This window comes from Anoplolepis gracilipes, chromosome 1 (genome assembly GCF_047496725.1).
Source record: "Anoplolepis gracilipes chromosome 1, ASM4749672v1, whole genome shotgun sequence".
In the NCBI taxonomy this organism is placed as follows: domain Eukaryota; kingdom Metazoa; phylum Arthropoda; class Insecta; order Hymenoptera; family Formicidae; genus Anoplolepis; species Anoplolepis gracilipes.
In genome coordinates this window covers 5,428,382-5,454,197 of record NC_132970.1, presented here as the reverse complement: position 1 = coordinate 5,454,197, position 25,816 = coordinate 5,428,382, and the positions used below count along the sequence as shown (strand labels likewise).

Genomic DNA, 25,816 nt, shown 5'->3' with positions numbered 1-25,816 from the left:
ACAAACGCACGACTAATAGTCTCTTCGAGAGTACCGTGGCTCTGGACCGGACGCGAATGAAACTTATTACCGATGCAGTCGGCGTAGCCGCGCGTTAAACGGATTTGTCGTTTCGACGGGAAAGTTAATAGCGCCGTTTACTACCGGGGTAATTTATTGTTTGACCCTTTCGAGAGTAACATTTCCGCGCGCGCGATCGTCACCAGCATTTCGGCGGAAGAAATTTAAATTCCGGCTTGTAATGGATGCATGTCACGTCTGTTCCTTGCGCGCTTTAAACACGAACACATGCTCGCGCGTGTAAACTTTTTGAGAGTCTTATTGCTAAAGTCACGATATGGTGTTGTCGAATGTCGCTGTCGTGCTCTTCGATCATTGTTATGAATTGTTAGAATAAACGTGCTTTATACACATAACAAGTAAAATTTTGCAATAATTAAGAACAATTTTATGTTATAGCTTAAAGAACTCGATTGAAATGTGCATGTGTGTGCGCGCGCGCAATATGATTTATAAAAAATTACAATACATATGATTTATCGTGTACAAAAATAATGAATAAACCAATTATTTTTGTAAAATTTTACTGCTGATTGGCAGTGATGTTAAAGCGAAAAATTTTACAGGGAAAACTAAAAAAATAGAATACGTTTGTGTGTGTGTGTTTTATACACATATAAAGATATCAAAAATGTGAAAAAAATATATATATACATACACATATGTATATTGCATTTCATAACTAAACACATATGACGTATATATATAAATATACTTTACAAAATTTTAATTAAACTCATAAATGATCTCGATAATTATAAATATTATATTTCTAGCAAAAAACCATGAAAGCGAATATGTTGACGACGAAACGTTATTCATAAATTACAACTTCCGTCGAGTATCGCAAAATATTAAATACAACTTGAATATTTATATTTACATTGTAAAGTAACAGAAAGCGTTATAAAGAGTATGATAAATAATTAAAGAGTTTCGATACGCATTTTGTAATAATAATTTCGGTCAAAATGCAAATATCAAATTTTGTTATGCACATATCCAGAATTTTCATAATACAGGCAAATTTTAAATCTTGCCTTATTTGTATGTCGATTTTTTAAATATATTAACAGTTTTACTTTGATCATATTAACAAATTCTCGGATAAAGAAAAGAGAAGTGCTTCTTGTCTCTTTAAATTTGTACAAGAATTTTGAATTTGATTTGTCAAGACATATTAATTAAATAATCGACACATTTAATGTGTTTTACGTTGCATACTATGGTATATAAACGTGATTTTAAATAATCTCGCCGCCTCAATTTCACACGATATCGCGAATACCTGTCTTGCGCGAACCTTTTATTGGAAATTCGCGAATGGGGGACGAACATCTCGATTCAATCGGACTGCGGGATTCGTTGGAGCGTGAAAACGCTCGCAGAGCTTGTGCCGTAGATATAGATGTGTGCACGCGTAGTTCGCAGCGCGAGCTTTCTGCAAAATCCCAGGACTGATGTGGCGAGTTATTGTGCTTTGCTAGCCGAATCTCGGTCAACTTCGCTCAGCGACTGAGTGACTGAGTGCGGTGCTTCGTTTATTGGAGTTCACTTCCGCCCGGAAAAACCAATTCTCCTATCTAGATACGCGCGATGGACGATTCGCCTGCATGCTCTTTCATACGTTCCTATATCACTTGATAGGATTCAGCATAGTATACAAAGTATATGCTCGACGTTTTGCTCATCTTAACGATAAACTAATAAAATGCGATGAAAATTTTATAATTTTTGCATCAATTAAGCATCTAACTTTTAATTTTATTAGATAAAGATAAGAGAATTTTCTAAAAAAACTTATTTTCAATCATCAATTTGTTTTACTATTTAGATTTTTTCTAAAGCAAATCATTTTTGTCGATGTTTTATTCAGCCATAATATAAACTCAAATCCATGCCGTTTGTCACCTGCACTATGATATTCGTGCAATAAATGGTGCGTAATTAATAATGTGCGCACGATGGTGTTCACCAGAGCGCTGATATTTGTAATTAGCTATCGATAGAATTATGAAATGTCACAAATAACACTTAACTAAACGAATTCGCGTTAAACGCACGGTTTCACGCGTGTAAATACTGTTGCGGTTGATTGAATCAATTTATTCAGTTTATAAACACGCCTCTCAATCGTGAGCATTTTAATAAATTGTCACTCATTACATATACTCATAAAGTAATATTACGTAATTATAAAATATAAACATGTAGAGAAAAAAAATTGCATTTGTATAAAGAAAAATTCTCCGCGGCGCAATATTATTTAAATCTTTATTACTGATCAATGAAATTCTTTTGTAGCAGTGATTATCGAGATACCGCGATTTGTCTCTAAAAATTATAATGTACGATGAGCCATCAAAACTTTCGTTGCTTTCGAAGAGATACGATATTTATGTTGCCGTTAAATCATCGGGACTCCCTCCACTTCTCGCTTCGCGATCAAGAAAACTATCCTAAAACTCTCTAAACGCCATCTCACATCGAATATCGTTCCTAACACACGGTACATCCTACAGCTATTCGTCTCTGATGTCGGATCCCTTCAACTTTCTTTCATCCGTGACTCTTGCGAGGTAAGGAAAAGACGTTTCACCTCTCTAATATTTAATCCGCGCGAAAATTGACGCGTAGACGCCCGCTCGACTCCGTTGGAATTAGATGAAAAATTCAAGTTTAAGGAAGGCGAACGTAGCCCGGAGACACCGTTGGCCGCTAAAACTTGAAGGAAGCCTGACGCACCACCCGCGACGGAAACAGCCAATCTTCAGCGTTGATTAACTAATCCCACTACGGCCGACACCGACAAAAATAAATCTCTAGATTAAAGCTGCACCGACGCTAACAAAAACGCACCGACGGTAAAATTAATTTTCATTCGCGACTCTTTGACTGCCATTTTGACTATTTAAACATTTAAATATCAATCGATAAATAAACTATACTACTTTTCTATTCTAGTATTTTATCTTTGATTTTCATATTTCTATTTATAACTATTCGTGAACTGTGAACATTTACATTTCGCTTTCGTTCAATATAAATTGCACTTTTCGATTTTGATATTCTATCTCTGATTTTCATATTTCTGTTTTTAACGAAAATGAGATAATAAATTTCGGATGCCCTACATCTAAATTTATGGAAATAAAATATGCATGCATCATCTCTTTTCGTTGAAATATTCAGATATTAATTTTTTCCTCTCAATATAAATTTATGAAAAATTTTCTTTCCTATAAAATAACGCTGATTATGACGCTGCGTTTACCTGACTTATCACGTCTCTTATCAAGATATTGTGACACTCGAAACACATTCCTTGTATACGTGTAGAGTACATCCTCGATTTCTCGAGTCTAATCTGGCATCGACGAACGAACGAAGACAGTAATTCCGCGGACTGTTTGTTTTCCGCGACGCGAAAGGGATGCGCTCGCTCCCGCGCGCCCAGGCACGACGTCTTAACTGCATGCCGTCCGTAAACCTCGGCTTATCTGGAATTTATAGTAAAGCGGGTCGTTTCTTCGGCGTCGAAGAACTTCCCTCGGTACAACCATTAAGTACGTTGCCGGGTAATACCAGTTTTCCTCAGAATCTGCCTTGCGGCTGACTGGGTATCGCTACGACGAATATCATGAGAGAAAAAATACGACAGAGATATCTGCATGTGTACGCAATATGATTATTATGTTATAAACATAAATCTTGCCCATATGCGTATCAAGAAAGATTAAGGATTGCACGCTCTTTTTCTCTCTGAATGGCACGAAATAAAGTTAACGACAAGCGCAAAATCTGCAGTCTCGATAATATCACGAGAACAATGTAGATGGTCGGAATTTTTCGTGCGCATACATTTTTATATATTTAAACTATCTCGAAATCGTAAATAATTTAGAAAAAGAATTATTTTATTAGAATTTTATTAGAGAATGATCGTAAAAGTCGGTTTTTGTTGTAAACTTTCTTATATTAATAATAGTTATTTAATTAATCCTAATATATAAGTTTGAATATGCCACGATGAATCTTTAGACAGCATTGTAACTAAGGCTAGGAACCAAATTAATTTTCCACGAACATGCCATCGAAGGATATAGGGAAACCACTCTGCGTGATTGCGAATAATTTGTAACCTCGAGGTTTGCGGTCCAACGTGCGGATCGAACATTGTCAAACGTTCGCATAGTAAGACCGTTATGATGCAAATTCGCAAACTGTCATAGATTTTAATTAAAACATTTAATGTACTTTCTTCGTTATTTATATGCTTGTTAATTCAAGAATTATATGAGTTTGTTAAATCTTTAAAGAAAAAATAAATCTGTATGACTTATATATTGTGAGTTCAAAATTATACCAATATGTAAGCCTAAAAACGTATTTAAAAAACTTTATATTTGTAATAATATATATGTTATAGGATTCTTTTTTTATTTTTTTTTCATATTAACTTTTAAAACTAAACGTTTATATGTATATAAATGCAAACTTAAGACAGACAACGATTGTATATTTAGAGAAAACTAATAAAAAATAATACTTTTGATTATCTTATTTTAGATATGCATTGACATGTATCTTTTTCATTAACAATGCATATTTACTTTGTAAAGACATATCCAAGCATACGCTAAGTTCAATTAGCAGAAAATATTATGTCAGTCCGGAATTATTCAATAGACCAGAATTGCGGTTTGCAATGTGTGTACTGCATGGAATATTGGAGTATATGTGCTAACAACGCGTATAGATAAAGCACCTGAGAAATTAATTGTTGATGAGTGTTGTAATCAATATAATTCTACGCTTGTGGCGATTGTGAACCTCCACTCTAATCGCAAGTGTTTCCAGCATATGCATTGCGGTCACTATACGAGTATATACAGCATGTTATGTTATTTATGTTCAATTATATATACTAGTATGCGTAATACATAACTTAAATGTTTGTCTCTCTTACAACTAAGAGACATTCGAATTTAATATAATAAAAATAGAAATAGACCTTTCTCAATTATTTATATATTTCTATTCTATAAACTAATATAATACTAGTAAATAACTAATATAAAGTAGTAATTTCTGAAGAATGTATAAATAAAAAAAAATGTTTTCTAACACTATTACAATAGTTTTCACAATATCACAAGTTTTGCTGTACAAATATTTGAAAATTTACTTCGCGTGCGATTTCTCGAAGACTTCCGAAATCACTTCCATATCGTCGTAACTCTATCGAGCCGCGGATGTGTAGCGACGAGGTCACCTATAAATTCCTATAGGACGACGCGAGAGGACAAAGAGAGAGAGAGAGAGAGAGAGAGAGAGAGAGAGAGAGAGAGAGAGAGAGAGAAAGAGAGAGAGAGAGAGAGAAAAGCGACTAGATGTCAGCAGTAGACAGAGCAACAAAGACAGAATGCAAGAGAGGGTGATAGGTAGCAGAGGGGAGCAAGAAAATGAGAGGAATCAAAGGAGGAGGCGAAAAGCGACGGAGAAGGAAGAGAACTGGGCCACCGTGCTATCGATGCATTCGGGTGAAACCGTACTCTCTTCCTTTTCCTCCCTCCTTCCTTCTCTCTTACCATTCCCTTTCGCTATTCCATTCTCTCTTTCGATTCGAACAAGCTCCGGCAACTCGTCTCCCGTACCAAACCGGTTCGGGACCACATGCTATAGATAGGTTTTCTCGCAATGGTGCAACAGTAATCCTGCATCTGTTGGACCCTTTTGCTGTATATAAGTATATATGTATGTGTATATATATATATATATATATATATATATATATATATACACATACATAGATACAGTTTTCTGGCCAGAGTTTATGTTTGCATATCAGGAATAGAAGTTCGACAATGCAGGTGATTTTTTTATTTAGATTAGAATGACTGTCCGGCTGTTGGAGACGTAATCGATTTTCCGAGCAGAAATTTCATACTAAGAATAGACATCATGACCGTGTAGATTGCTATTTATTGCTGCCATCATTCCATTCTTTCTGTTCATGTTGATTTCATCGATGTTATAGTTTGACATCAAGACTTTATTTAACGAGTAATATTAGATATGATATAAATGACTTATATGATATAAATAATAAATGAAACAAATCTTTTTTGTTAAAAACTCGTAAAATTTAGAATTTGTGCAAAAATAAATATAATCGTTATCTTGAAAAAATAAATTGAAAATAACTATATTCTATTTTTAAGATACGAAAAATTTTATAAATCAAAATATTGTAAAGGAAACCATCTATTTTTTTTCTGCTTTGCATTTACTGCTCATTATTAATACTCGCTTGCTTTTAGAATTATTTGAAAATACGGATGTTTATTTTTATAAACCAAGACACTTTTTCTTTATAAAATTCCGTATAATTGTAACAAGTTCCGTTAGCTAAATTTAAAGGCTATTATTATCTGTTTGTTTCTGGTAGTATAAGAATAGACAAGGTTATCTTTTCTGCTTATTTCAGTAAATTTCAATTAATTCTGCGTTATTTTTCCTTCATACACATAACGTGCGTATATTATATGACGTTATGTTCCTCTCAACATATACAAATTTCATATGCAAGTATATATTTCAAATTAGTACATTTTTAATAATGTCTCGTTTTAATTACATAGAAATATATATGTTTTTTTAATTATACTAATTTATTTCAATATCTGCTTTTGGTACTTTTGTAAAACTTGGTGTTTTATAGTAAAAATTTTGAAATTTTGAAACGACTTGAACCCGCAAAAATATACGTTAATGATTAATAGAATCAATTATACTAACATTTTAATTTTAACGCATCTGTCATATGTACGATTATTTTAGAAAATCTCGCATTGCTTGCAGCAAGGCAGCGCTTTGACGTTCTCAATCTTGCACGAAATGTCTCTTGACTCCGCTAAAAGGTAAATAGAAACGGTTGGACGATGAAACGAATGTGTCTGGTGATACGGGCATGTGTATTTACGTTGGTCAGCGTTGCGGCGAAAAGCGATAAGTCGTGCAGCCGATATTATGCAGGTGACGTGATACGAATTTTAGCTGCCCTCATAACTCGAGAGGGCAAGGAGTTTCCTTCTCTGTACGTCCACTCCGAACCCAAACGCATATAATCCTCCACGCGAATAATTTCAAGGAATGTTCGCGCTCGTGATTTACGTCGAGATTTATTCTCGTTCCTGCTTTATAATAACTTCCAACCGGATAAGCTCACATGAGAAAATCAATGATTTTATGCATTGTACTCTTCACACGTAACCGAGAACAAAGACTTATAATATTCCACAATTGTAACAAAAGAGTCAACAGCCTTGACATCATATTGCATTTAAATTTTATTATCGTTTATTGCCACACATTATCGAAGAAAGAAAATCAATGATAAATTTTATAACTTGACGTGCGAGAAACGCGCGCATGAAATATATGTTTTTACTTATTAATTGTTTATATAACATTATAAATAATTATAGATAGAGAAAATTATATATAATAATTATAGATAATATTACTCTTTTATTATAAATATCGAAAAAAAACTTAAATTGTGTACCTTATAGATTATCCTTAAGTTTTGCTTTCTGTAAAATTATTGTTACTGCTATGAAGATAATACATATGTATACATCGTTCTCGTACATTTTCACAACATTTAGCGGTCTGCCTCGCGCGGAAAATTCATTAAAACGCGCTTTACGTACATCGAGGTCAATGTAGAGGAAATGAGTAACCTGGATTTAGCGATCCTCAGGATTCGGCTGTAAACAGAGTTTCTCGGTATGTTACCTCCGAGATTCACGGCAAAACCGCAGTAGATTTAGACTAGCACCTTGGAGCGCTTCCGTTCAAATCTATGGTGTCTGACTAGTAATGCACCAAGGCGAATATTTCGCGCGGACCGAGATCTCAGCGGCAAATCCCCATACTATAAAAATCTGGATTTGCATCTCACGGTGATTTCGCGGTAAGCTGATTTTCGCTATCCTATTACGCGAAAATTTCAGAACTACATTCTCCTAATTTCCATTTACGTACAGCATATGCGGTTTGGATTCCAGTATACGAACGAAATACATGTTCTTGCAAGCAAGTAACTCTCTCGTAAATATTTATGCAAATAATTAGTGCGTGTAATTTGCTCTTTCCTCTTTATGACCTGAGCTTTCGGATTACTTTTCTAATTATACGTTGTTCGAGATAATCTTTCCGTTCTCGAGTTAAACGCAATAGTTTGATACGTTATTTTTTATTTTAGAATATTAAATTTACATCATATATAAGTATATATCTTTTGCTAACAAGTGGATATGTCATTTATAATATCGTATAATATCCTTTTATTTTATTGCATTACGTCAATCATTTGAAGAACGCATCCGTGTGAATTGGATTATTTTTTAACATAATTCTTATTAACTCAAAGCAAAAGTGGTAAATTCTTTTTTATATTTTAATGTCGAAATAAAAATTCTAAGAGATGACAAACCTTGAAGTAGTTAGCATAAACGGTAAGAGACATGTAGCAATGTTCCAGTATAATTACCAGAAGCTCTTCCTTAGTGTGTGTATATAAATATTCATAAGGCGTTTCAAGATATTCTTACTAACGCGCAACGTGACCATGGGTCTTGTCCTTAATTAACAGCTTTATAAAATAGACTGTTGATGGAGTCTCTGAGATTCTCTGTCTTTGCTATAGCCTTCCTGGCTAAAGTAGAGAGAGAGAGAGAGAGAGAGAGAGAGAGAGAGAGAGAGAGAGAGAGAGAGAGAGAGAGAGAGAGAAAGAGAGAGAGAAAGAGAGAAAACGTATATATTACGAACAATTCTTTTTTCTATCTTTTTCTCTAAAAAATAAACGTTATGTCTAACATTTTGTACAATTATCAATAATTAAAATTTTTAAAGTTATAAAATGCATGAATAAATTATCAAGTATTAATAAGATAGAGTTGATCACGGTTTGAATATCAAATAACCTTAGCTTTTTTCTATATAACATTAAATCGCTTTTATGAAACTAAGAAGTTTATGATGGTTTTATTATATTTTCTCCCGGATAAGCTTGATAATAAGTTAAACTTGATAATAAATAAATTTGTTAACTGTTTCAATTAATTTATAATAATATTAAGATGAGTGACTTTAGAACTTTCTGGTAGAAATCGCAAAATAAATGATCTCTTAATGCTTCGAATCGCTTTTCGCCAAGTTTCAACGGGATTCTTGATTCATTACAGTCAGGAACGTAGCGTATTATTATATATTTATCACTCACAAAGATAATACCGATATTTAAAGAATTGTGACTTAATCATTTGTGAATGTAGATGCGGTCATTTCTGTCCTCATCGCAAAATATCGTATATCCTCCCCAGTATCGATCGTGAAGTCAACTATTTATATTCTACAAGTAATGATGCCTTATCAAAGACATGTCACGATTATGCACGCATCGTCTTGCGATTGCAATCGCATGCAGAATATATATTACGTCAATGAACGCCGATGGATGTCTCACTAGGGTTACCTAGTAGTAGCTTACGCATCGTGCAAGGCAAGTTGAGGCAATTGTCTGTAAATGATGAATGTCTGCGAGGCGGGTAGGAACTGCGGGTGCTACGTATATATGGGAGGGTTACCGAGATCAAATGACAATTACTACCGCAGAACACCCGTTGGACAATGACGTATGTACTGCTTCATGCTGGTCGGGACCAAAAGCCGCATATTCTATCCTAGAACAAAGGATAATGCATGCATATCACACTTGGTAACGAGACTCTCAGCGCTGTCAACATTATCACGAGTACGAACAATTAATATCGAGTTGGGAAAGTATCGAACATATACAGTGTTACTCGACGTAGGTGCATAAGATATGTAATAATATTTATTATGCATTAATATTTATAATATATAATAGTATTTATCAATATAGTATTTATAATATATTTCATATATTTCAGCAATTAATTTTGTTTTTCAGAACAGTTAAGCCATAATCGCTTATAAAAATCTTGATTATCGTATAATCAAAATTGTCACAATAAAGAGAAATGATGCTAGAATTAAAATATGCTAATACAATTTAAATCGAAATTTAAACGATCATATATCGCACGAGAAATGTGAACGAAAATACATGAGAAAGAGAAGGAGAAAATAAAAAAAGAAAGAAAAAGGTTTAACCTACTTTTTATTAATATATGTAAATTTAATCGAAATGCCAATTGTGCAATATATCTTAGATAATGTTCCAGTTTCAACCGAAATTATAAATCATTCTGTTTGTTCAACACACGTTTTTAACATTGCAAGATAAAATTATAGTTTATTCATTCGACAAATTATCTTTTCAATATAAGTATATTGTTAGTATAATCAATATAATTAGATTTCAATTATCTTATGCAATCGAGATATATTTCATTTATTCTTAGCTCAAATAATTTCTCTGAAATTCTGACTGGAGCAAAATTTTTGACGCATACCAACGTCTTAAGAGTATTGCACTTTATCGAATTCTATATCGTGATACTCGTTAAGGGTTATTTATCGGCTAAACTTTTTGAGCCTGCAGATTTGCGCCGTCTTTTTCGTTATCCACGCTCATATATCACTCCCTATTCAATCAAGGTATCTTGTTCTAAGCCGAGCAACAAACCACCCTTAAGCACCAATCATGACGGCTGGACTTGATAGATGGATTCAATTCACGGTAAGGATATTCTTATTGAACATTCCGCAACGACCACTGGAGGTACAACGAGTATCATAATCTTTCAATGCATCGATCATGTTCATCAATTACATATGGTACAGCAACGATGCTTGTAATGTTAGTAATGTAGTAGGATACAAATGAACGAAACTGAGTAATATAGAATGATCGGTTTCCAAATTACGAAGAGTGTTCTAATGCATAAAATGTCATGTATAATTAACAAGAAAAGAATATAAACAAAAAATATGATAAACGTTATTAAATAAATGATAAAAACTGCAATTTTTAGTCTTGTCTTGTGTAGTAATTATGAACATAAGTAAAATAAGACGTAGCGTTGGATCTAAAAATTTTAAATTTTCTATAGCGAATGTAATTCTATCTATATTAATTTGTCTGATGGCAAACTGTCACACTTCTCGCGTTACATGTCGTTCATCCCCGGTTTGCAACATATTGCAAATCCATTACTAGCGGCGAGCTTCAGATCGTAAAATTTATCGCGTTATCCGCGATCAAGCATGCTCAAAATGCATATATGCGATATTTGTAGAGTGCATTTCTGTGCAGTCTATGCTATAAAAGTTACGCTATAAAAATGTAAAAACGCTCTTAAAGAGACTTTCGTTCTGCTGGTACCTGTCATACCGCGTTGTGGCTCTTACGCTACGTATTAAAGAAATTAATTACAAATATTTTCTAAAAATAAACGCGATAAAAGTAACGCTAAATAATCTATATCTGTATAAATTTCATATTATATATATATATATATATATATATATATATATATATATATATATATATACGTGTTTAATATTATCCGTTCTTTCTAATTATTTTATAAACTACAATTTAAGTAATTGCTATTAATAGTACATTCTTATTATCGCTTTTCCGTTTTTATAATCAAATACGTGTGCTGACAAATAAAACTGTTCGTTTCAACATTTTTTTCCAACGCTACGAGAGTCGACAAATTCGATGAGTCGAAACGACTAACTCGGAAATCGACAAAGGATAGAATGACCCACATTTAATCCCAGAAAACGATAGTGACAGATGAAGAGAGGGAAAGCATAGTCGTCAACGAGAAATAGGAAGAACCGACGCGACGTTCCGATTTCGGGCTTTAGACTAGAATGCATAGGAATATGGATCGACGGATTAGACGACGGAGATCTGGATGGTAGAACGCCGTAGAGGAGTCGCTTGACCTCCTGACTTGACATCGTGATCCGTCATTTACGAGCAATTAGGCATAGCGCTATGTATGTACGTACGCTTGAGTAGAGCGTCATCTATATATCGGGTTCTACTTATCTAGCAGCCATTCGATCCCGACGTGTCGGCATTATCAATCTCGTAAGCATATCGTGGCCCGGCCAGACCTGCCTCTGCCCTGTACCACCTATCAGCCTAATCTCTCTACTCGCCTACGTATGCCATGTTCCTACCCCCGCATGGCGCAAACATCGCCATTGTGTCTATCTATCGTACTGCCGTACGGCCGTACTCAGGGTAATAGCATCGAAAATGATTCTATTCTCGGAAATAATGGCACGGCCGGGCACGATCTATCGACGCGTCCGATCCAGATTTGACCATGCGCGGTTGCGATGTGTCGTTGCTGTCGTCCATCGCGATCGGACGATCTCTCCTATGATGTTGACACTTAACGCGCGATACATTGTGTCGTTTTATAAAGAGTATTTTCTTGCTGTTAAATTGCTCCAACCGACACTGTCATGCATAAACTATTTGTTTATTGACGTTAATTAATGAGAACAAAAAATGTAAGATTTATTTAAAAAGTTTCTTATTTCATGGTTGTCAAATGCATTGTATATTCTTTCTAAGTTTATTGTTCTTATTTCATTGCAGTTTTTATTGCATTCACCGCTTGCTAATGTTATAGGAATTACTTCCCGACTTGATTGACGAGCCGTGCTGCACTTAGGTGTCAGACATGCCGTTTTATCGGGCTTTTCGGTAATTAATCTAATCCTCGTAACGATGAATGGACAAGTTCGTGATAAACGACGCTGTTACATCGTGCTTGCCTATCACCGACTAATTTATTAATACCATGAATATTACTTTTGGTGTAATCATGGCTATTGTCGCTGTTCTTGTGCGAACGATTCATGTAACGATAATAATTATGATTGACATCCTTATTAATCATTCTCGAAAGTACAAAATACTATAAATATATTCGAAATTATTGAAACAAAAAAGAACAATGCAAAAAATAATAACACTATCTTTACCAACAATTACAACGGTTAGCGTAATTCCATTTTCATTCTTGTTTTCAGTTTACAATAAACGCAATAATTAGATATAACTAATGAATAAATGTATTTTGAATGTGCTCAGTTTATGCAAAACCTCAGGACCATTATACAACCATAAAGGTAATTATCAATTATTATGTTTCTTGTAAAAAGAATCCCTAGAGACTCAGCTTAAGGGTTTAAAAAAAAAAACACGCGTATTGAGGATCTAATTATCACAGGACTCGACCAGTTTCTCAAACAGAGAACGCAATGGTGTTAGTGACAATAAGCGAGACACGCGCGACAGCGGCACGTACCGAACGGAGTTCGTTTGTTACGACAAATAGAATTGGTAATACGATTATGACCATTATCTCTTTGCACCGCATCTACAGATATACGTTGCGTTCGTATATATTCGGCATTCAGGTGGTTTGCAACAATAGCTTTCTCGTTGAATCTCCTACGCTTTTTCAGTCATATAACAGGATATAATGTGAATTACAAATACATATAAATATATAAATATAAAAGATTATATACAATAAATATAAAATATGTTAACACGTTGCACTAATGTAACATTTACCATATCTTTCTTATATCTTAGGGTTATATTATTTTTTATAGTATTATAAAACAATATACTTTGACAAAATGTTTGATTGTGATAAAATATATGTTCAATTATTTATTTTCTTTCTTTCTGAATTTTTTGAGCCGAATAAAACTAAAAAACATATTTCATGCATCCAAAAATTGAACAGTTGGCAATCGTTTGAGCTAAAACGAAAAAAGGTATCTCACAGTACATGTTGCATTTTTTTGCACCGATCTGCTTTGAAAGTATAAAAACGAATTTTTATAGGATTATATCCTGAAAGGTACGCAATATAATAAAAAGTTAGCACCTTTTCTTAAATAAAAAAGTGATTTAAATTGCAAATTTAAGTGCTCGCATTGAAAATATAATTTATTTTATTTATACTATTTATACCATTCAGAAAATTGATCAATTTAACCGATCATTTTAAAGTAATTCTGTGTTTGTTATATTCTCGTATATTCTGATTAAAAAACTGATTATTCTATTTACGATAATGTGTTATTATTTTAATCACACTGTAATAGCATTTATTTGTCCGAGAGTTACATTATATTCATAATGAAAATCAATATGTATGTGATTCCATTATCTCATTATATTTTATTAAATAATATTTTAACGATTTTTTTATATATATCCTGTCTTTATCTTTGAATATACGGAATATAACATTTACATTTACATTTACATTAATTTACATTTTGTTTATTTTTCTTTTCCGTCGCGAAATTTGTGTTAATTAATAAATAATTAGATTCCTGAATGCTTTTGCAGAAATTTTCTTAAAGATAAAGGAATATGTATGAAGAAATATATCTTCTTGATTAAGCATAAACAAGTTGCATAAACATTTCAATTTGCGTTATTTATTTATTATTATTTAATATGCACAGTCGTTTTTGTACATCAAGAGAAACTTGCAGTCGTAAAGTTTCAAAATTTAATCTATATTAAATTATAATGTTCGCTATATTTAGAAGTACTTTTTAATTATTTATTACTTTTTAATTATCGTATTTTCTATTAGCAATTAATAGTATAACAATTTATGCAATCATAAATATGATAAGGCATAAATTAAAATAAAATAAAAAATCGATGAGAAACAATTATTGTAGGTAATATATCATAGGTACAATATGCGTGATCTATTTATATAAATTGTTATGACACAAGCGCTCATTAATTATTTGCCTTATCATATGCACACACTAATGGATGTTACCAATTTTAGAGCATGATTAACTTCTGATAGCAAGCGTATTATATACGCAACATAAATATTTTTTAAACAACACTATTTTTAACGACATTATTTTAACTACAAGTTGAATAGTATAATCATATATATATATATATATATATATATATAAATCGTGTTTGGAAGTATTATATTTTATAATTTAGTACTTAAATTAATTTTTTATTGCTCAATATTTCAGGTTATAAAAGTGCACATTTATATATATATATATATTTGTCCTATTATCGCTCTTTAATTGGTTATCGATAATCGTTATAATTTCAGAAAGCGATATCACGTGCCGATTGGCTGTCGCTCTCGAGGCAAGTTTATAAATGCATCTCTAAAATAAGCGGTACACGATGCCGGGACTTAAATTAGGATTAAAGTGCTTCTCGATTTATGGACGATCGTAGTCGTTGCACGATTTACCAACGGTTTCCGCTCAGCCTTGATAATATAGCATAAGATACAGCAGAGGTCGAAACACTGCAAACGTGTCGGTTTAACTCGCATCAAGTAGCAATCCTGGTAAATTACTGCCCGTGTCTACAGCTCCAAAGGTATGCGCAGGTATGCTCAAGTAGAGAATAGCTCCGTGGCACATACACAACGTTTGTAGGCAGATAGTACACAAGCAATCGGAGCTAATGAAGATGTTTGTCAATACTGGCGCGTTACCGTATGCCGTAACTGTTATCCTCTCTCCCGGCGTCCCATCGCTAGGACTATATCGTCTTGTTTCTGCTCTGTATCGGCTATAATACAGATCTCGGGCTTTGATATAGATCGTTATAAGCGCATACAGATACTTGGACAATTAGCCGGTATATCCAAGTATACAAATATGCAAATATATAAGTATATATGATGCACGTCACTATTTCGTGTTAATATCAAATTTTATTACTTCATTATTTCATGCTACTTATTATTGTCAAAATTAAATCACGACAGCAAAAACTGAGTCTCTGATAAAATTCCTAAATCTTGCGTTTATTGTTGCAATTTGTAAGAAGCGAGAAATCTGCAATGTATCTATTGCATTTGCGCGATCACGGTAAGATGAAACAAGCGCGAAAATTTTGTTGCTGTTCTACTTCATGAACTCCAATTGCTTTATAATGTTTGGGTGTTGTAGAAAATATCTAAGACGATTCGACGCCGTGCTCGTTTAATTTCTCCTTGCACGGTCCAAGATAATTGAGTGATGTCACGCTACATGATAATAATGCAGACTTCATTTGAAAGTAAATTGACGTATAATTTTATTCGATTTTAATCCAAGCTGCATACTCAGTGTTATATAGCTACTAGCTACGGTTATTAGAAACACTGAGCATTTTTATTACACGATTGAACAAAATATTTATTGATTATAAATATTAATTCGGCTATCTATATGCACACATTGTGATTTGTAACTACAATTGTCATTATCTTCATTTCACTTCGTTGAGCAGCACAAAACCGATATACATATAATTTAATGAAAAAATTTTCTAACATGAGAGATATATCAATTATCACAATTGATATTGTATCGCTGCAACATGCTATCGTTCCGCAAAATATAACAGCAGAACGAATCTCTATTATTAAAATTAAAAAATAAAGTTTATTTCGCTCTGTTTCTTCTCTCTTATCACAATTTTCACTGTATGTATATTATTAACGTTCCATCGCTCTTTAGTACGAATTTACAACATGCAAGAAAAATTCTATTAATATGGTCACGCAAAAAAACATTTTACCTTTCCACTGAAACATTGTTTTAAGAAACGATGAACAAGAATCGATATATGGATAACGAATGAATGACTTCACTCGGTGTATCGTGATTATCCGTAAAGAAAATAAAATTCACAAAGTATACTTACCTATGTATAAAACGTGTGTATGGTCCGCGTACAAACATACGTAAATGTAAAACGTATAAATCGGTATCTGATATTCAGATTGTTAATGCATGTTTCGGGAGAATGTAGTAGCTTGTAAGAGCTACTTCTCGGATGGGGCACCGGTTTTAGTACGTAATTATTGGATTAATACGCATTGTGCAAACGCGGCACGTACTACACTTATTGTAGTAGCGAGACCCACGCTTCGCCGCGTAATTATGTTAGAATTCCTATGGGCCGGATCTGTGTTTATCTTTTTCGTATCCTACATTCCGGAAAATTCGATCGTTTAAAGCGACGCTTGGCCGAGCTCGTAGTAATCTCATAAATATCCACGCTACGTTGAAACATTTAATCAAAGCGGAAGAAAAGCAACCAAGCTAACAATCTGAAATAAGTAATTTAAATTACAGCGCATTCATACGGTTTTTGACGTACATTCACGCGGCTGACTTTTAACAATTACTCACGAAATAGCTGTAATTACACTAAAAGTATGAAGCTTGCATTGATGAACTTTTAACTTTTAACGTTGTGCAGTTTGATAAAAAACATTATGGAAAAATTACTTCTTCTTGTTATATAATATTGCGTAACATGTTTCAATAATATATATTACTTCTCTGTTATATTCCTCTAAAAAAAATTTTATTGCTCTATTATTTTGTTCATTAGAGTGCAGAGCTACAACAATGTAATATTATCTTTATTATTAAAATTTAAGTACAAATAAGATATTTATAAAATAAGATCTCTAAAGAACTAACTACACATTTCTTTTTTAGTTCATTAGAAATTTAGGGTTTTTTTATTACATCCCTTATGACATACATTTTATAGTTATTTCTGTGGAAATTACTTCCGTAATAATTTACAAGTTCTTAAACTTAACTTATTTCGATACATATCGCGATTTTCATGTAATAATTTAGTGCCCATGGCAAAATTAAGAAACAAGCTTTTCTATTTAAAAGTGTAACTGAATCTATAATAATATTTAATTGTTTCAAGAATTTTACGATTTAAAATAGTTACAGCAAAACGTGAAATCCAATGCGTTTCTGCGTACATGTAAAACCATCTCTACCATTTTTCCGTGTCATCTGTGTAACAGCAAACAGAAACAGCAGATACATTTACATACCAGCTCGTATGGCTGTCCGCCCCAAATTCCAGCCCTTTGATTCAAACAGTGCGATTCCACATTGAAATTCACGCGTTTTTGCACCTAACAATAAGCGCAACGTGGCGAGTCACGCCCTTTTTGTAACAATGAAACTAAACCAAATATGAAGAACATCATAGTCCAATGGTTCCGTTCCTAGTTCGAGCAGATCTGAAATTTTCTCACTGATCTCTCTACCGATATCATCGGCAAAAGCTTACAATCACCATGTGTGCCGATTTCGTTCTGTGAAAAAGTGTTCTCGAGCGTTGTGAAGAGTCCGGCTGCACAAGAAAGCCTTCTCTTGTCATCATATATACACCATTTCTTTCTCATGTGATTCACATATATGTAATTATATTCTCTGTATATAACCAACCACGAATAGTGAAAACTCTCATACGCGTGATAATAATGACTACACGCTTATCTCCAATCTATACCACGCTGAACGTACATCTGAAGTTGCACCTGATAAACTCTCATTGACGACCATCGTACTTTTGTCCTGTGGATATACTTACATGTACCAACACAACACGATCATCTATTTTAAAGTTAGGCGGGTAAAGTTTATTTCGCGTAGCGGGCCGTGCAAAGGCCACGACTATTGTGAAGTTGTTCAAGTTGTTGGAGACCCAACCCCTCTTCGAACGAAACCTAGCATTCGCGTTCGAATTCCCAACAAAGGAGTGCTGCGTATATATACATACGCATCCAAAAACTGAATGTTTGCCAATAAACTTTTTTATGTATAGATTGCGTTATCTTTAAATTGCATCAATGGGAGACGTAAAAGTCCAAGATGAAGTCGATAAACATATACAAATTTATCATGTAATTGGCATCGTAATTAAACGTATTCTTCTCATCGATGCGATAGACGTGGCACTATATTCATTGCACGTGCAGTGAAAGTGCACCAGCATGAATTTTTCGCGTTTTCCTTGACAATAAAACGCTCACAAGTCCGAATCGCGAAATAAGCATGAACGTTTGAAAGCACGTTTCGGAAAACAATATATTCAATTATCGATTGCCGCGACATCAAATATTGATCTCTTAATGCGCGTGTCTCGCAATACGTTACGTATTCCATGTATTGGTAATCTCACTACTATTCTATGGAATTTCCCAGGCTAGCTGCTGGAAAATCATTTTATTCCGATCGTGTTATACTATTTCCGTGCTATTCTAGCTTTATTAAATTTTGAAGTATGTGCGCTATACCATGCTCCATCTCTCCGAGAAACAAATTGTGTTTCATACAATTGTAAATTTAATGTAGTAGAAGATTTATGTATTGATTTATTTCTATTTATACCGAAGAGAGAAAAATATTTAATAATGTGTACAATACAATAAAATTCGGAGTTTTAGACATTTATTATATTTATCGGGCAAAATATACGTATACGGTAAAACTGAATTTTATTTAAATATTTAATTGATATATGTACGTAGATATTTTTATATCAAGTTTCTCTCGATAAATTCTTTTCTTTTTATATACCAAATAAAATTATCACTATGTGTATAGGTATGCACATAAGTTATAATTTTAAAATTAAATAATATAAATTAATAGTTTCTATAGAGTTAATATTTTAAATAATGGCGCACCCTTAATATTATCTTCTAATATTAACGAGATCTAATACTAACAAGATTATATTTAGATCTGTGTGTGCGTACAGTAGGCAATAATGAATGTGGTGTAGATCTCTAGTAATTGAAGTTAACTGCTCAAAGTCGCGATCATTAATTATATCAATGGAGAGACTGATAATGATTTTGACCCAATTAATCGTTCCAACAGGATGATTTGCAGTAGGCGATGTGTAAGCAGAAAGACATAATATATAAAAATAAATGAAGCGTTTGTATTCGTAATTACAAGGCTACGGTCGATGCTCTTATTACCGAATAAATATCAATTATTTTTTTCAAAATAATACATGTATGTATGCATACATATATGTTACTAAATGTAAATATATTAAAAAATGTATTTTTATTTCCACTTTATACACAAGACGTAATACATAAACAAAAGTTATGATAAATATAAAATTGTTAAAATAGCATAAATAATTTGTAAAATAATCAAGTCCATAAAATAATATTTATTAAACTTATATAGAAATTACAAAATTTTATGGAATATTTTATAGCCTTAAATAAAATTATTCAATTATTATTTCCATTTTTATGGAAGATGTAAATTTTATTATTTATCCTGTTGATTTCCAAAAGAGATTGCAACATATACTTAGTGGAAGCGGAAAAAGAGGAAGATTGACGTCTTGTTAGCGAGCGGTAAAGTACTAGGATTGCGATAAAATATTATCGATTATGCTGAGCCTGGTCTATCCAATTTATATCAGAATATGAAAAGTGTTTCTCAAGAGATTGTCGTGGTTATATAAGGCAAATGTTTGTTGTATCGAAAGGTAGTCGGACTGTTACATTTATTACATCACTCATATGTAAAAACGCTACAATTCCGCGTAAATATAATAAATTATCAAACGCATCCTATAACTTGCGCACATTTATTTCTTATAATCTTATTACTTTTAGCCTCAATTAAAACTCTTTTTATCGCTCTTAAAATCTTTGTTCGCTCTTTTAGCGATTTCTTGCTCCTATTCTGTATCTTTATTACCCTTCGGAGTTAGTTTGAAGCACGCGACAAGAAAACAATATCCCCGTTCGTGTCTTTCATTCACTCTCCAGGAGCTTTTCTAGAATCGTGCTAATCTTTAACAAGGGAGCCCTATAGTCTGTAATGTATTGTGTAAGATCTTACTGCCTCTGTGCCCTGTGAAGCAAGTTTCGAACTCGGCACAACTTTAGTTAGCTTTGAATTTCTTAGCCCCGCTGAATACTACAAACGAATTTTATTTATATCTGTATATGTCACTTTACATACGATAATAAAAACTCTCTCTGTGCAATTACCAAAGAAAATATGTACGGTCCCAAGTTTCTGAATATTGTAAATGCGACAATAAAATCTGTGATAACATTTGGTTAAAAGTAGTAACTTCGTGAGAAGTAATGTATATGTGCAGAAAAATTAACTATCGAGACGCACGATGTTGTAAAATGTTAGATGAGGTAACTTGATGAAAGAATATAGTGATGAAGTTTCCGTTGCCTCTTATATTCATGCTCAAAGTTGTAAAACGCAAAAGTAGAGAGAAAAATATTGGTAGGTTGAGGTGCGCTTTTATAGCGCAGTTGATTGTGTGTGCGTAAAGTGGATACAAGAGTCTCCACGGAGTAATGTATGGCGGCGTGGTTTTTATGTGTCTGCGAATGAATCAGTAAAGGCATTTTTAGTGTAACGCGAAGTGATAATAAATTATATGCATGAACTCGACACACACATGCAAACCACAGGAGGATACGTTCGTGATAAATTCGATGGATAATGATTGACGCTATCATTTATGTGGGAGGAAAAAAAATTAAATTACCACATTTTATTTTATTTAATACCATACGTTCTATCGCGTATCGATTATTTGTCGCTAATTATTTTACTTCGTTATGAAATGGAAAAAGCTCTCAGGCGCATATACATGATTTATAAATGTTCCTCAATGAGATCATGTGTTTTATCTAATTCTATATAATTGCATGCATCCCTCCTATGAGTTTACAACGCCGAGAGTGTCGCTTTAACACACTTACCATGATAAACGTGTCATTTAGCATGTTTTAACTTTCGTAGTACTTTTAATGACATTGCTTGAATTAATTATTCCCCTTGCGATCGGGTACTCGTTGCTGCAAGTAATGACCAACGCGTCAGTTTTCCGAGAACACGCAGCAGAACGTAAGCCACGTCACGTAGTTTTGAAGTGCAAACCTCTGTCACGGACGATGAGCACGCGTCCACTAACCTAGTTACAAGTTAAGACCTGCAGCTAGATTAGCTGTTCCAAAATATATATACTCTTACCCATCTCTGCTCCAAGCTACTTTAAATTGCTCGATTGAAACTGTAGTTATATTAATACATGCAGAAGATATATAAATTTTATTTTGTTCCTAATAAAAACTATATCGATAATAGACGTGATAAATATATAATGCATAGTATATAATGTATAATTTGCAATTATATAATATCATACATTTTAACTTGTTTCGCATGTATATTATCAAAACAGAAAGTCAGGTCGGTTAATAAATTTAATTATGTTTCCGATCCAATAACATAATTATAATTGTTATTATTTGTTATTAGTTCATATATTAATAATTAATTAGCAAAAATATTTATGTCTGTTGCAGGACGATTTCTGATCTATCCAACGGAAACCATAATAGGTAAGATTTTATTGAGCGTCGATATACACGTACATATATATATATATAATATATTTTATATTACTTTTTATATATTATATATTTATATATTTACATATTATATATTACAAGGAATAGTATAGAAGTGTTCCCCTCTGCTTTTAATGCGCTTTGAATATGTTGTAGTCTAGGTCAAAATAAGAGACACGTATTTTTTATACGTGTTTTTCGATCGTTAAAGAGATGAAACACTCTCTTGAGAAAAATTGGTTTTTATATTTCTGACAAATAAACGTCAAAATGGTAAGAGATATAAAAAAAGTTTCAAATAAAAGTTTTATGGTTTTTAATGTACTTTAAAACTACATAATCAGATTTTTTGAAAATGTCATATTTTTCGAAATCTCCCCTACCTCTTTAATTTTGAAAAACTCTAATTCTGCAGTTTTAAAGTACATTAAAAACCATAAAATTTTTATTGGAAACTTTTTTTATATCTCTTACCGTCTTTGACGGTATTTGCTCAGAAATATAAAAACCGATTTTTTTCAAGAGGGTGTTTCACCCCCTTAACGGCCAAAAAAGCACGTATAAAAAAATATGTGTCTCCTATTTTGACCTAGACTACAATATATTCAAAGCGCATTAAAATCGGGGAAAGACACTTCCATACCTTTCCTTGTTAGACAAATTAAAATCGAATCTATTGAAATGTTCTATGTCGATCATTTATCAAATGCATGCTCGATTATAATTACATATTGTATAATTTTAATATTTACATTTTAAGTGTTAAAATGTAAAACACAAATACATTTCTCGCCTGTGCTTTACGAACAACACTTTTATCTGGCAAACATTCAAGTGAAATTCGCAGTCCGGAACGGTGTGAACTTGCGACCTGAAAAGATTCACGATATGTCGGAGACATTCCCACGTTACACAAAAATCTCGCGCGAGAAGCCGCAACAGAAAGACAAAGTGGATTACGCGTCATGTATATTTACGCTATTAAAACGAGAGTTTATTCCACAGACGGTCTAATGTCGTAAGTTTACAGAGGACCTTTTCGGAAAAGGCGGGGAGTCCTTCGGCTGTTAGGTGTCAACGTTATAGGTGGCTCTTTTTCGCCAGAGTTTTCTCTCTGCCCGTCTTAGTTTCCCGTCTCCTTGAAAGAGGCTCACAACCTTGCACAATGTTCGTGTATTTCTCTCCTTCTGGCTCTTCCTACCTCTATCCTTCCTACCTACCTACCGCGCAATGCCCGAAGGTATGTTGCAGCTTACAGTCTCACTGTTTATCTTCAGCCGTGAGCTTTTGTGTTTGCACAAGCTCCCTGGCACTACCGACCACCGCGTATCCACATCGACCTCGTCCTTCGCGGCCTGCAAGGCGAACTCCTCTATTTATTTAGTTTTTTCTCGAAGAGTTTGTGGATCCTGTAGAGGAGAGATGCTTAATTGCCGTAAGTGTCCGCGTCGCTGCACAGGTCTTAGAAACGTTTCTTGACGAAGTCTCATCGCGAATTTTTGCTGGCGGAGATTGAAATTCTTGGTCAACGTATAAATGTATATATATATATATGTATATTAATATGTATATATATATATATATATATATATACACACACACACATCTATACGTGCGAGTATATATATATATATATATATATACAAATTTATTTCAACGCTTTAGTCATGCGCTCCAGCTTTATTTAATATTGCCTTAGAAAACGAATTATATTATTCGTTTGAATAAATTCGATATGCTTTGATACTCTTGTTTTTCTATCGCACTGAGCGTATGAATTTTCCCGCGAGCTGGAGTTTTTTTTTAATATCTTTTTATATATATCCACTCTTTTTGTATATCCATATTAATTGAAAGTGACATCGGAATATTCACGAGCGTGTATATCGTTCAGTATACTGCAATGGCAGTTAAAAACATGTCTAACAGTTCGATGTATGTATATGCGTGCGTGCGTGTATTCGTGCGTAAGTGCGTGCATGTGTGCGTATGTGTATGCGTGTATATGTGCAGATATTAGAAAAGTTTCGCAAAATTCCGCTCACATCGACGAGTGATAGCAACATCGCTGGCGTTGTGGTTTCACGTTGAAAGAAACGTCTAAATTACCCGCGATAGTATCGAATTCAAAACCAGGCGACGCGCACGGGTTAAAAAGTCCGGTGCGAGATACCGCGGGCGATGTTCCGCGGTGGTAGTTTTTGCAATTAGTGATATCGGTTACGTCATCCGACACGTTTGGTCGGCCGGACGACGCGATGCACCGGCTGGCGTGTGCACTTTGCAGCGTCGTCGATGCGCCTGGCGTATCGCCAAATTTCCAGCGCGAGCCCACCCTCTTTCTCCTTTCCCGCGCTCTCTCGCCCCTCGCCCCTAGCCCCTAGCCCCTAGCCCCTAGCCCCTTGCCACTCGCTGCCCCACCTGCCCGCCGTCGACTCCCGCATTGTATATATCGACGCTCAGGGCCAACGCGTTATCAAACGATTTATATCGGTGTTTTGCAAAATTTGTGGAGCCGAGGCTTGCGACTGGCACGGCGGGTGCGCGCACCCGCACGGGGAATGCATTAAACGTTAACGGTGAAAATGGATAACGAGAGAGAGAGAGAGAGAGAGAGAGAGAGAGCCGGTGTGCGCGTGGCGCCGGCAAAGGGCGCCTCGTGCATCGCCATGAACCGAAAGATACCGTCGCGGCGTGTTATCGGGTTTAATCTGGGCTCGTTAATAACCTTTCGCTTTTGTGTGCGTGTACACCGCGAGAGAGAGAGAGCGATTCAGGGTGTATACGCGCTTCAGTGGCGCTCGTTCGCGGCTGGTCGACGTTCAGGATTTATGCCTGTCCTCGATAGCGCGCGCCGTAACGCGAAAGTCCGGAAGCCACGCCTCGCGTTTACCGCTAAAACGCGCCCTGATCCTGATGCCGCGCTTTTGACTATCAGTCTTCCTTGTGGGTGGACGCGCGTTACGAGCAAACGCGAACAAACATTACGTTTAGGTTGGCGCGACGCAGATGGTTCGCTCAGAATAATGTTCGAAATTATTCGTCCCGTTACGGTAAATTTCGGGAAAGTTGGTACTCTTTACGTAGCTACTCCAAGTAGATTCAGAAAATCCTGATTCCAAATTTTCTCGGCCGTTCAGCGATAACAAGAAATTCAACGGAAAATGGGACATACGTTTTCGCGTTAAGAGAAGTTTCAGGCCGCTAGGGATATGAGTCGCTGGCGGCTTAGCCTCGAAGTGATTGCGTAAAGGGCGCAGCTGCAGGCACATTCGAGGATTCTTCGGGGAATCCGGGTGAGCACCATCGCCGGGATAAAGTCGGAGAACAAAGAGCGGAGTAAGCTAAAATAATTGCCAATTACAAAACCTCGAGCTGGATATTAACATTATCTTGGGGGTGGCACACCGCAACGCGAACCGCCGACACCGACGTTACCTGCAGCTGCAAAACGATAAGTTTCT

General features: G+C 34.4%; 1 protein-coding gene across 9 annotated transcripts in view; it reads left to right on the top strand.

Annotated features, from left to right (window-relative positions):
• Positions 1–25,816, top strand: part of Ten-a (Teneurin-a transmembrane protein) — a 454,976-nt gene that overhangs the window by 90,639 nt on the left and 338,521 nt on the right. For 8 of the 9 annotated variants that reach the window (XM_072889357.1, XM_072889392.1, XM_072889390.1 and 5 more), the window contains exon 2: positions 22,308–22,343. The exons of the other annotated variant lie outside the window; for it this stretch is intronic. The gene's annotated coding sequence lies outside the window, so the exon portion shown is untranslated. The remainder of the gene's footprint in view (positions 1–22,307; positions 22,344–25,816) is intronic. 9 annotated transcript variants of the gene reach the window in all.